The sequence below is a fragment of the Passer domesticus genome, chromosome 8 (genome assembly GCF_036417665.1).
Source record: "Passer domesticus isolate bPasDom1 chromosome 8, bPasDom1.hap1, whole genome shotgun sequence".
NCBI classification, from domain to species: Eukaryota; Metazoa; Chordata; class Aves; order Passeriformes; family Passeridae; genus Passer; species Passer domesticus.
This window is the reverse complement of record NC_087481.1, coordinates 57,840,924-57,853,184: the sequence shown is the minus strand read 5'-3', so window position 1 is coordinate 57,853,184 and position 12,261 is coordinate 57,840,924. Positions and strand designations below refer to the sequence as shown.

Sequence of the window (12,261 nt, the reverse complement as noted above, 5' to 3'; positions counted from 1 at the left end):
CTTGCTAGCAGCTCCAGGTCCTTCTTGAGTTTGGGGATGCAGGGCTGGATGCAGAGCCTGCAAAGAGATGTCCAGGTGGACACAGCCTTGTTAAAGCTGAGCAGGTGGGGGCCTGGATCCCCCCTGGATCCCCCAGCTCCAGGTGTGGCTGGATTCCTGCTCCCCTGGATCCCCCCAGGTATGGCTCTGAGGCCTGGACCCCCCTGTGTAGCCATGATATTTTATGGAAAATCCTCTGCTAGGATTTTTCCTGTCCTGAGGAGCTGAGAGCCTCAGGAAAGAAATGTAAACAATAACTGTGCTGCTGTGGAAGGCCACAGGTGCATCTTCCATTGGGCCATGGGGATTGTTTTCAATTGATAACCTATCACAGCCCCCTGTGCCAGGGCTGTGAGCAGGCACAGGATTTTGTTGTGCATTCTATTCTATTCTATTCTATTCTATTCTATTCTATTCTATTCTATTCTATTCTATTCTATTCTATTCTATTCTATTCTATTCTATTCTTGTCTTTGTAGCCTTCTGATCTTCTTCTCTCTCTGTTCTTTTAGTATAGTTTTAATGTAGTATTTGAATATAATATATAACAAAATAAATCAGCCTTCTGAGCAAAATGGAGTCAAGCCTCGTGTCCTCACACAAGGGGTCCCAGCTTAGACAAGACCCCTGGATCCCCCAGCTCCAGGTGTGGCTGGATTCCTAGATCCCCCTGGATCCCTGTATCCCCCATTTCCCGGCCCCTCGCTGGGCTGTGTCCTACAGGCTCCCTTGCTGGCCGCAGCAGGATGGGATCCGAGCAGGGTGGGATCCGAGCAGGATGGGATCCGAGCTCCTCTCCCTCCTGGATTTCCCTCCCTCCGCTCACTGCTCCCGCTGTGAGCGCCAACCGCGCTAAAGAGGCGGTAGGGAAAGAGAGGTTTAAAAAAACCCACAGGAAAATGGCACAAATTAAGAGGCATTGAGAGCTTCAATTTCTTTATGCTCGTTGTTAATGTAATTTTTTGCAATTCTTTCTGTCTATAAAGATTGAAATTTCTACCGGGGTAGTATTGGCATAATATAATGAAATCAAACTCTTTCAGCAAACTGTTGCTATAGAAAACTTGAAAGCAGGGAATTAATGTGCTTTGAAGTGTTGTAATTGTGGTTAATAGAGGGGTACAGGGAGGATTAGAAAAATATATTTTACTTACTTTTTCCTCACCTGAATTCAGTTTTGAGGCTAAAAGCACGACATTTAAAATTCTCTTAATGTCTCCAAATTCAACCACTCCTCTTTGTATTTCTGGATCACACTCAAGCTTGTTTAATTAGGAATAGAAACAGGGCTGGAAAATGGAAGAGGCAGCAGTGTGAAAAAATGAACTTTTTGCAGGTTGCAGCAGTGCTGTTTGTTCTCCCTCAAGCTCAGATTTTAGGGAGCCTGGGATATTTTAGAGATTATTAGCATGAGAGATTTGTTCATCAAAGGTATGTTTCAGTTGAATGTTTAGAAATACTGGACTGTGTAAATAATTTTTTTAAAAATGAAGTGCCCTGGGTGGGACATCTCAGTTTGCCCAGGGTGTGCTCAGAGCTTGGGCTCTCTGTTGTTTTTGGAGGTTAGAAATTCATGGAGCTGCCCCAGGAGAACCCAAACTAGGGGAGCCTGTTGTGGTGAATGCTCCAAGTGTGAGGACACGAGGCTTGACTCCATTTTTCTTAGAAGGCTGATTTATTATGTTATATATTATATTAAAATACTACATTAAAACTATACTAAAGAGCAGAGAGAGAGAAGATGATTAGAAGGTTACAAAGAAATAGAATAGAATAGAATAGAATAGAATAGAATAGAATAGAATAGAATAGAATAGAATGCACAACAAAATCCTGTGACTGCTCACAGCCCTGGCACAGGGGGCTGTGATAGGTTATCAATTGAAAACAATCCCCATGGCCCAATGGAAGATGCACCTGTGGCATTCCACAGCAGCACAGTTATTGTTTACATCTCTTTCCTGAGGCTCTCAGCTCCTCAGGACAGGAAAAATCCTAGCAGAGGATTTTTCATAAGATGTCATGGCTACAGGAGCCAGGCTGGCACACCTGGGGGCTCACCTGGAGAGTTTTTAAAGGCCAAACAGAACAGTTTGGTGTAAGAGGAAGTGTCTGTGGCTGGCCCTGAGCGCCTGGCGAGGAGCAGTGCTGGCTGTGAGCTCGGGCAGGAGCTCCCCTCATCCTTGCCCCAGCTGGGGATGGGAGGTTCAGGCTCACCCCGAGACCCTGAGCCAGCCCTGCAGCCGGGCCGTGCCAGCACCTCTGCGTGCAGGGCTGCAGGAGCAGGGCAGGGAACAGGCTTTGCTGGGATGCTCTGGCATTCCCTGAACTGTGCAGGGCTGAAGCCTGGAGCAATTCCAGACAGACCTGGGAGCATCCACGAGGATTTCCTTTATCCTTTCCTGCAGGGTGTGAGGGTGACATCTCCTCCAGTGCCGGAGCAGCATGGCACCAAAGCTGGCACTGCTGCCAGGAGAGAGCCTGCCCGGGGGAGAAAATGTGGGGTATTCCTGGCTCCAAGTGTGGGATATTCTGGGCTCCAAGTGTGGGATATTCCGGGCTCAAAGCATGGAATTATTGCCGGCTCAAAAGGCAGAATTATTCCCAGTTTAAAGTGTGGAATTATTCCTGGCTCAAAAGGCAGAATTATTCCCAGCTCAAAGCATGGAATTATTCCCAGTTTAAAGTGTGGAATTATTCCCAGCTCAAAAGGCAGACTTATTCCCAGCTCAAAACGTGGAATTATTCCTGGCTCAAAGTGTGCCACGTTCCCAGCTCCGTTCCGCAGTACTCCCAGCCCAGAGCCCGTGCAGTGCCTGGGAGCCAGCACAGCCCCGTGCCAGGAGCAGCTCGGTGGGGCTGGGCTGAGCCTGGCGCCAGGGCAGGGCAGGGTGAGCCCAGGGACTGCGATAACCGCGGCTGCTCCTGCTCACACAGAGCCCGAGCGCATTAAATAGGAAATGGGAGATGGCAGGGAGCAGCCAGCTGCCCATTTTTTTAATGTTTCTCCCATTCTGTTTTGTAGATTTGTCAATTTATTGGCCATTCCACCCAGCCCCTGCTGAAGCACTTGTGCTGAATCGATGTAAAGATAATTTTAGTTTGCTTGCATGTAAAATTTATTCAAATATTGATAGTTCTCCTCACAATATGGCCCACATAGATTTGTCAGGACAAGGCAGCCTATTTCTGAAAGCGATGGTTAATTTTAACTTCAGGATTTCAGAGCTGGACATGCATTACTTGCAATAATTTTAGCACTTCAGGTTTAGAATCGGTAGCCCTGTTTGTGACTTCAATAACCATAGGAAGAATTCAATAATAAGCACCAAAGTGCCTTGGCTGATGTTTAACAGCTCTGTGTGTGTATTCCTAAGGTGGGGGGAAGGGAGGATGGAAGAGGCAGCAGTGTGAAAAAATGAACTTTTTGCAGGTTGCAGCAGGGCTGTTTGTTCTCCCTGAAGATTTTAGGGAGCCTGGGATATTTTAAAGTTGATTAGCATGGAGTGATTTGTTTATCAAGGGTATGTTTCAATTGGATGTTTAGAAATATTGGACTATATATATAAAAATATATAAAGATATATATAAATATATATATAATATATAATAAATATATAAAATATATAAAATATATTAAAAATATATTAAAATCAATAGGAGATTGATTTTAAATATATAAAAATCAAATATATATATAATGTATAATAATATATAAAATATATATAAATAGATATATATTTTATAATATATAAATATATAAAATATATATAAAAATCAAAAGGAGATCCTTCATCAGAAGGAGGCAAAATCCTCAGTGGTATTTGCTGTTCCTGTGGTTTCCCCTCCTGCTGTCTCAGACCTGTTTATTTTTCCTCCATCCCTCCTTTTCCGTGGCCCCTGCCTGTTGTGGGGGAGGTTTTCCCCAGGCTTGGTGTGCCAGAGCCATGGTGGGACAGCAGCACCCCCAGAGGGCTGGGCCCACATTCCCCTCTCGCTTTTCCTCCCAAGCCAGGAGGCTGGGCTGCCCCGGTAATTTGGATTTTCCCCGTGAGCAGGGCTGCAGTCCAGCAGAGAGGGTGACTCTGGTGCTTTCCTGTGGTGCCCAGCTCACCTGCTGGCCCTGCCAGCCCTGCTCTGGGGCAGTCTGATCCACACAGCCTGGAGAGCAGAAAAGCTGAGGTTTGGTATTTATCTGAGCCTGAGCTGCTTCCTGGGAGTCTCTGAAAGCATTCAATCCTCTCCCAGGCTTTCCCTCTGAATCCCTCTTTCAGGAATTCTGCCAGTGTCACTGGGACAGGATGGATGATCCCATGGGAGAGGGTTTGGGACAATGGCTCTCCCAACACCAAACACAGCCCTCAGTCCTGCAGGCACAACCAGGATTATGTTTCAGGTACTTCCTAAGACTGACTAGACAGAACCAGATTTTTTTTTTTAATTTCCATTTCCTTTTATATCTGGAGCAAATTCAAATGCATGAGAGGGAAAGAGGCAGCAATCAGTATTAGATGTCAGATTAGAAGCCTGAAATAGGCCTGGAGGGGAGGCAGGAGCACTTACACAACTCCTTTTTCCAGGAAATCTCCTGGGAAGAAGAGAGATCCTCGCACAGCATCACTCTGAGAGCAGAATTACCTTTTTTAGATGGCTGATGAAAGCAGATGTGATGGCTAAAAAACCCTCTCTCCAATCTCAATTAATAGCTGAGCACGGTTCATGTGGAATTTCCCACCTTGCAAAGACACCTCTTTGAACCTTTGGGCAGATGGATTTTGAAGGGGTTTTTTGACCACCATTTAAAATATGTTCTTACATGTTTTTCCCCCCAAGTCTTGGTTTGTTAAAGTGAAAATAACAAAAAGAAATGCTTTAGCTCCTCAGCCCTTCAGGTGCCCCGTCCGGCACTGAGGGCACAGAACTCCTCATTTTCCTCGGGGCTGTTCATTTATTTGGCAAAGATCAAAAGGTCAGGCACTTCCAGCTCGGTGAAGCTTCCAGAGAATTACATCATGCATAAGAATTTGCTATTTCCGAGCTACCCGGGCTCTCCTGTGAGGATATCTTGCTCGCCTGAGCAGAAAACAGGCTGTGTTAGCAGCTTTTGTGAGCGATGTTCTCTGCCAGCACAGGGCCCTCCACACACCCTCGCTGCAGTGCTGCCCTCGGGGCCTCCCACGGGCTTCCATTCCCATGTGTTCTGCAGGATCCCAGGGAAAGGAGCTCCTGCCCAGGGCTGAGCTGGGCACAGCGAGGGCCTGTGCACACAAACAGGGTTTGAGCGCCTGCTTCAGTGCCCCAAACCTTCAGGAAAGGCTGGACGGGCAGAGTCAGAGCATCATGCAAGTGTCAAGCTGGGAAAAGTCCTCCAAGATCATCAAATTCAGCCTTCAATGCAACCCCACCATGCCCACCAACCTGTATCATCACGTGCCAAGTTTGATTCTTTTGGACACCTCCAGGGACGGGGACTGGCAGCCCCTCCAAGGCCTGGCCACCCTGCAGAGGGGAAATGTCCCTCACATCCAGCCTGGACCTCCCCTGGGCCACCTGGGGCCATTTCCTCCTTTGTTCCCTTCTCTCCTTTGCTGTTCCCTTCCCTCCAGTGCTGCCCTCAGCCCCAGCTCTGGTGTTTCCAGCTCTGTCAGTGCTGCCCTCAGCCCCAGCTCTGGTGTTTCCAGCCCTGCCTGCCCCAGTGCTGCCCTCAGCCCCAGCTCTGGTGTTTCCAGCTCTCCCTGCCCCAGTGCTGCCCTCAGCCCCAGCTCTGGTGTTTCCAGCTCTGCCCCAGTGCTGCCCTCAGCCCCAGCTCTGGTGTTTCCAGCTCTGCCAGTGCTGCCCTCAGCCCCAGCTCTGGTGTTTCCAGCTCTGCCTGCCCCAGTGCTGCCCTCAGCCCCAGCTCTGGTGTTTCCAGCTCTGCCCCAGTGCTGCCCTCAGCCCCAGCTCTGGTGTTTCCAGCTCTGCCTGCCCCAGTGCTGCCCTCAGCCCCAGCTCTGGTGTTTCCAGCTCTGCCCCAGTGCTGCCCTCAGCCCCAGCTCTGGTGTTTCCAGCCCTGCCCCAGTGCTGCCCTCAGCCCCAGCTCTGGTGTTTCCAGCTCTCCCTGCTCCAGTGCTGCCCTCAGCCCCAGCTCTGGTGTTTCCAGCTCTGCCCCAGTGCTGCCCTCAGCCCCAGCTCTGGTGTTTCCAGCTCTGCCCCAGTGCTGCCCTCAGCCCCAGCTCTGGTGTTTCCAGCTCTGCCCCAGTGCTGCCCTCAGCCCCAGCTCTGGTGTTTCCAGCTCTGCCCCAGTGCTGCCCTCAGCCCCAGCTCTGGTGTTTCCAGCTCTGCCTGCACCTGGCCAGCCCTGATGGACAGTCTGTGGGGAAATGTAGTGGAGGTGGAGGTGCTGTACTTGTGGGTCAGTCCTGAAGCAGGAGAGTCCCAGACTCTCCTCCCAGGGATGGCTTTCCTAAAGCTCCAGGCTGGACACGGGGGCTTGGAGCAGCTGGGACAGCAGAGATGTCCCTGCCATGGGTGAGCTTTAAGGTCCCTTCCCACCCAGGCCATTCTGTTATTTTGTGATTCTGTGTCATATTGCAAAACCCTCCTGGTTTTTGCAAATTCTGTCCTGAATCTAGAAAACAATTCTAAATGAGTTGATTAAAAAATGAATTCTGATCAATTTTAAAAGGAAAAATGAGACTTACCGTGAAAACGTTTTAAACCATAGCAACAGTATAAAAATTATTTTTTGAGGGGGATCTTTTACAACTTAATTCTTTCCCTATTTTCTATTTTTAACCTTTAATCAAAGCTTCTGGCTTGTTGGGAAATACAATAAATCTTTATATCTCCAAAGCTTTTAAAGTGTTCACTGTGCCTGCTGTTCTCTTTCTGACAGGAGATTATCCTTTTGAGTTAGAAATTTTCTATTATTTGTGTCTGAAGCGGTTGAAAGCTGAAGTGGGGCCTCAGGTCCCATGAACAGCAGCCCTAATGAAGGTGTGGGATGTGTGGAGGCTTTTCAAGGGCAGTTCTACAATTTCACAATTGCTTTTCTTTTCTTTTTTTGTTGCAGGCCTGCTGTCCTCACACAGCCCTGGCACGGGGACCTGTCCACACCTGGGGCTGTGTTCCCCAGCCTGTTCAGCCAGCTCTGGACCTGCCCTGGGTGTCCCTGGGCACGGGGACAGGTTCTGGCAGGTTCCCAGGGCTGAGCCAGCTCTGCCCTCAGCTCCATCACCACACCTGAGCCCTGGGGGCTTCACGGAGCCACAGCATCACCAGGGGGAGAAAACATCCAAAGCACCAGCCCAAACTCCACCCAAATCCCCCATGCCCAATGAACCCCCTCCCTCTGGAACTCTTCCAGGGATGGGGTGCCCTGGGCACTGTGCCAGGCCTTGCCCCCTTTGCAGGGAGAAATTTCCCCCACACCCACCCTGAGCCTCCTGGCACAGCCTGAGGCCATCTCCTGCTCTCATCTGGCTAGACCTGGGAGAAGAGGCCAGCAATGTCATTAACTCCTCCCTAGTTTGTTATTGATAAAATAATTTAAAGTCGTTCTGAGTCATTAATTTTGAGGCATCGAGTCCCAGGATTTCCCGCCTGACTTTTGCTGCTTGTTGTTTCCTATCTGCTCAAAAGTTGCTCCAGGACTTGGGTTCCCTCTTTTTCCCCTCTTCCCACTTTGAGATAAATCCCTTGTGTGTTTCAGGCTGTTGGATGCCCACGGGAGCACCAGGAAGGAGCACAAGCCCAGTTCTCCAGCTGCAGGAGGCTCACCCAGCACCATTGCCCTTGGCTGGAGTGGCAAGGTGCAGCTGCTGGGGCCAAGCCCTGGGTGGGGACTGGCACTTGGGAATGGATGTGCTGCTCTGGGGAACTTCATCCAGGTAATCCCCTGTGTTGCTGCTTTATTTCCTGAGAAAGATTCCTTTTGGGAGACTGTTTTTGGTTTTGTTTTTTTTTTTTTTTTGTTGTTTTTTTTTTTTTGTCTGGAGAGCCAGATGTGAATAATGCATTTCTTGGTGCATTTCAGTGCATTTTAGGATATTTTCAATGCATTTTTAGGGTGTTTCAAGGCCAGGCCTGGGCACTCCCTTGCTATCTCCAGATGATGGGAATCAGATCCAGCTATGAAACCTTAGGGAGGCTGCTGCAGCTAAAACAGGAGATTGTAATCCTTGGGTGGCCAGAACCATGGGGGTGTGGGAGGACAGGAGGCCCTGGAGCTGCCCTCTTGAGCCACGTTTATTAAATCACTTCTGTTGCCTGGAAATTCCCATGGATGCTTCATGCTCCCTGATTTTGTTAATGCTGCCTTTAAATTTAGCTTTAAATTCTTGTAACTGTCAAGCTTTGCTTTCGGATTTTGAGCACATGTGAATTAATTTCAGACAATTGCCTTAAAAGTAGGAAAACACGGTATTTGTGCAAGGCTTCTACAATATTTTGTTCTGAACTTAGATGTCTTACTGTTTTATACAAACCATCAACACTTGGAGTGAGTAATTCTCCTAAAAATAACTCTTACCTGAGAGGAAAGTGACTCACCTTTGCTGTGAGTCAGCCCGTGGACTCCAGAGCCCCCAGGATTTCTTCCTGGCAGAGCTGGGGCTGTGTCCCATTCCTGGGGAGAGGGGAAGCACAGTCCCAGCCTGCTGTGGGCTGGAGGGACCGTGAGGGGTTCAAAGCAGCTCTGGCAGTGCCCAAGGCCAGGCTGGATGGGCTTGGAGCACCCTGGGGCAGTGCAAGGGCCCTGCCATGGCACTGGGTGGTCTCCAAGGTCCTTTCCAGCCCAAACCAGGCTGGCCTGCTGGATTTTATCAGGGGCAGAAGTCCTTGGACAGCTCTGACACTCCCTCTCCTTCCGTGGTGCTGGAGTGCCCATCCCTGGAGGTGGCACTGGGTGCTCTGGGCTGGGGACACGGTGGGCATCAGGCACAGCTGGGGCTGGACTGCCTCAGAGATCCTCTCCAACCTTTTTGATCCAGGGGTTCTGCGATTCCTGCTCCTCGCAGCCTTGCTCTCCTGCCATCACCAGCTTCCAGTACTGACTGTCCTTCACGTTCCTTCCCTCTGTAATTCCCCAAGTGCAGCAGTGTTTCCAGTGAGGCTGTTCCACAGCCCCCGTGGGCAGCACCCTGAGCTCTGCTCCCCAGGATGCCCCAGCTGTGCTGGGGGGCTCTGTGGCTCTGCTCAGGGCTGTGCCCACCCCAGCCCTGCCTCAGCACCCCAGAACCGGGCATCAGGGTGTTCCATCAGGAGTGGCTTTGTGACCGTGCTCGAGCTCCTGCTCCCACAGCCCTGAGCTGCTTCTCATGCTGGGCTCACGGACGTGTCCACGTGCTCTGGCCCTCTTGAGCTGAAAATTCCATGGGAACAGAATGTCCTCACGATTTTCTGCTGCTCCCTGCTCTCAGTCCTGATGGCAGCCAGCCTCTCCTGCTGGCTCAGGGACCTGCCTGACCTCTGTCACTGCCCTGGAGTGCCTCTGACAGTGTCTGCACACCCAGGGTGGGCAACGGGCACCTGGGGAAAAGGGATTTGGGACTGACCCCTGCATGGCCTGTCTGGAGCTGCTGCCAGGCTGGGCTGGCTCTCCAGGCTGAGCCCTTCCTGCTTCCCTGGTGTTCCCATGGCTGCTGTGTCCGTGCTCTGGAGGGACTGTCCAGCCTCAGGGGCTGGCTCTGCTCCCTGTCCTGCTGCTGTGTCCCTGAGCTCCCAGCTCTGGAGTGGCTGTCCAGCCTCAGGGGCTGGCTCTGCTCCCTCTCCTGCTGCTCTGTCCCTGAGCTCCCAGCTCAGGAGTGGGCACCACGTGGATTTTCCAGGTCTGACCTGAGGCAGGCAGTGCCCAGCTGGGGTCAGCACAGACCCCCTCGGCTGCAGTTCTGGCTGTGATTGCTGACAGGAGATATTCCTGAGGACCCCAACACACCACGGACCCACCATCTCCTCATAAAGAGAACAGGTTTATGGAAAAGACCTGGAATTCACCTCCTGGCCAAAAACCCATTTTTTTCCCAGCTGTCTCCTGAGGTGTGACCCACACTGGCTGCAGTGATGGGGCTGCACGGGCTGCTCGAGGCTGTTTTGTGTTGAGCAGCTCCAGATGGGTTTAATGACACCTGAAGGGCTGCTCCTGCCTGCCGGAGCACTCCAACCCCACCGAGAACCACAGAAGCCTGATATGTGACAAGTTTAAAGGAATTGTGGGCCTGGGATTTGCTTGCCAGGGATCAGTTTAATTAGGAATGGCATTGTGCTGATTGGAAGCCGTGCTCTGAAGGACTCGCTCACTTTGGTTTGGATGTTGGAAATGCCCAGAATTCCCCAGGAGCTGCGTTTGGAACGAGCCAACCCTGCTGGTGTAACAAGCAGTGCCTTGGCACGGCTGGGGAGCACCTGGATCCACGGCCTGGGAGGGCTCTTCCCCCTGAAACCCTTCCAAGGCTCCGTGAAGCTGCAGCTGAACCCTCATCCTGCCTTTCAGGGCAGGATTTCAGCGAGCTCGAGCTCGCCCTGGGATGTTTAAGGCAAGGTAGCAGGAGCTGACAGCTCATTAACAATGAACGGCATGGGCTAAGCTGACATTGCCCAATGGGCCATTAAACAAAACTGCTGCCAGCAGCTTTAAACTCGCCTGCCTTAAGTGACTTATCCAAACTAGGAGCTTGGATCTCAGGAATAAAGCAAGTCCTGGAAGAAAGCACTGGAAGAGTTGCAGATTTTTCCTGAAATACAGATTTCCCCGGGGAACTGCTCCTCAGCACAGCCACAGCAACACTTCACAAAGCACAGTTCTGTCACAGGCCCCTAAAGTTCTTTTTTTATCCAAACAACAATGCTTTTTCAGGGTGTTGGAGGCTGCCCCTGCATCCCTGGCAGTGCCCAAGGCCAGGCTGGACACTGGGGCTGGAGCACCTGGGACAGGGGAAGGTGTCCCTGCCATGGCAGGGGTGGAATGGGTGGGATTTGGGGTGGGAATGGGTGATCTTTGGGGTGGGAATGGGTGATCTTTGGGGTGGGAATGGGTGATCTTTGGGGTGGGAATGGGTGATCTTTGGGGTCCCTTCCCACCCAAACCATCTGGGATTCTGTGGTCCAAGGAAAAGGTGCTCCCTGGAGAACAGGAATTCTCCCCTGGCACCGAGTTCAGGGCTCAAGAGCTGCACCCCCAGGAGGGTGAGGAGCTGCCTCCCCTTCTTCCTCAGCTCCTGCTCACCTGCAGGAGGAGTCAGGGACAGCCTGGTGTCTGTCCAAACCCCTCTGCAGGGCATGGCAGGTGTCAGCAGGCAGGGAGGGAAACCCTCATCGGAATGAGAGGGTTGGTGACAGAAATAATGAGACTGGGATTAAAAATTCCAGGTTTGAAATCCATTGTGGGACAGGAAGTGTGGGAGAAGCAGCAGGGCCAAAGCTGTGTTTGTGTCCTGGTCCCTGGGGATGCAGAGAGGGGCTGGGCTGTTTGTGCTCACATTAACACAGGACTGGGTGTGCTGGGGCAGTTCCACCCTGTCCCCTGTGCCACAGGGAGGGCAGAGCCTCAGGATGCCATGAAGGAGCCCCATCCCTCTGTGGGGCTGAGATTTGGAACATGGAACACTGAGCCCAGTCTCAAATTCAGCATTACAGCCCAACACTAAAACAACACTTCAACAAAAAAGGCAGACCTCCATTTTTTTCATTTTTTCCATCTGAAGTCTGCAGAGCACACTTAGGACAGGCATGGGGGATTTGGGAGGGGCTGGAGTTTGCTTTTGGTTGGTGCTGGTGACAAAGCTGTTGGAGTTTTCAATGTCACTTGGAATGCTTCAAACACAATTAATCAATACCTTAATGACAGCTGCCCCTTTGTGCCTGCCGAGGTAATTGGGTTGAAATTCCCCAGCTGGCTGGTGCAGCTGTCCTCCAGAGCTGGGAAGGGAGAGGGAGGAGCGGCTGTGGCTCCCCAGAGTGGGAACGGGGCACTGGGAGCTCTGTTCCCAAACTGAGGGTGTTGTCTCAGGTGTACCTGCCCACTTCTATATAAAGGAGTTTATTCCTATACCATGGAGGGACAGGCACAGGGAATGGCTCCCACTGCCAGAGGACAGGCTGGATGGGATATTGGGAATTGTTCCCTGGGATGGAATTCCCAGAGCAGCTGGGCTGCTCTGGATCCCTGTGGGGGTTTCAGGGGCCGTGCAGGGCCAGGAGCCCCAGAGCTGCCATGGGAAGAGTGATGTGATGGAGATCTGACTCTTC

The 12,261-nt window shown here is 51.3% G+C and overlaps 1 long non-coding RNA gene across 1 annotated transcript in view; it reads left to right on the top strand.

Moving 5' to 3' along the window:
* The window catches only part of LOC135306969 (uncharacterized), a 32,493-nt gene extending 21,617 nt beyond the window's left edge, over positions 1 to 10,876 (top strand). The window contains exons 2-3 of the long non-coding RNA XR_010367740.1: positions 7,730 to 7,907; positions 9,009 to 10,876. This is a non-coding gene — a long non-coding RNA (uncharacterized LOC135306969). The remainder of the gene's footprint in view (positions 1 to 7,729; positions 7,908 to 9,008) is intronic.
* The last annotated feature ends 1,385 nt before the right edge of the window (positions 10,877 to 12,261 follow it).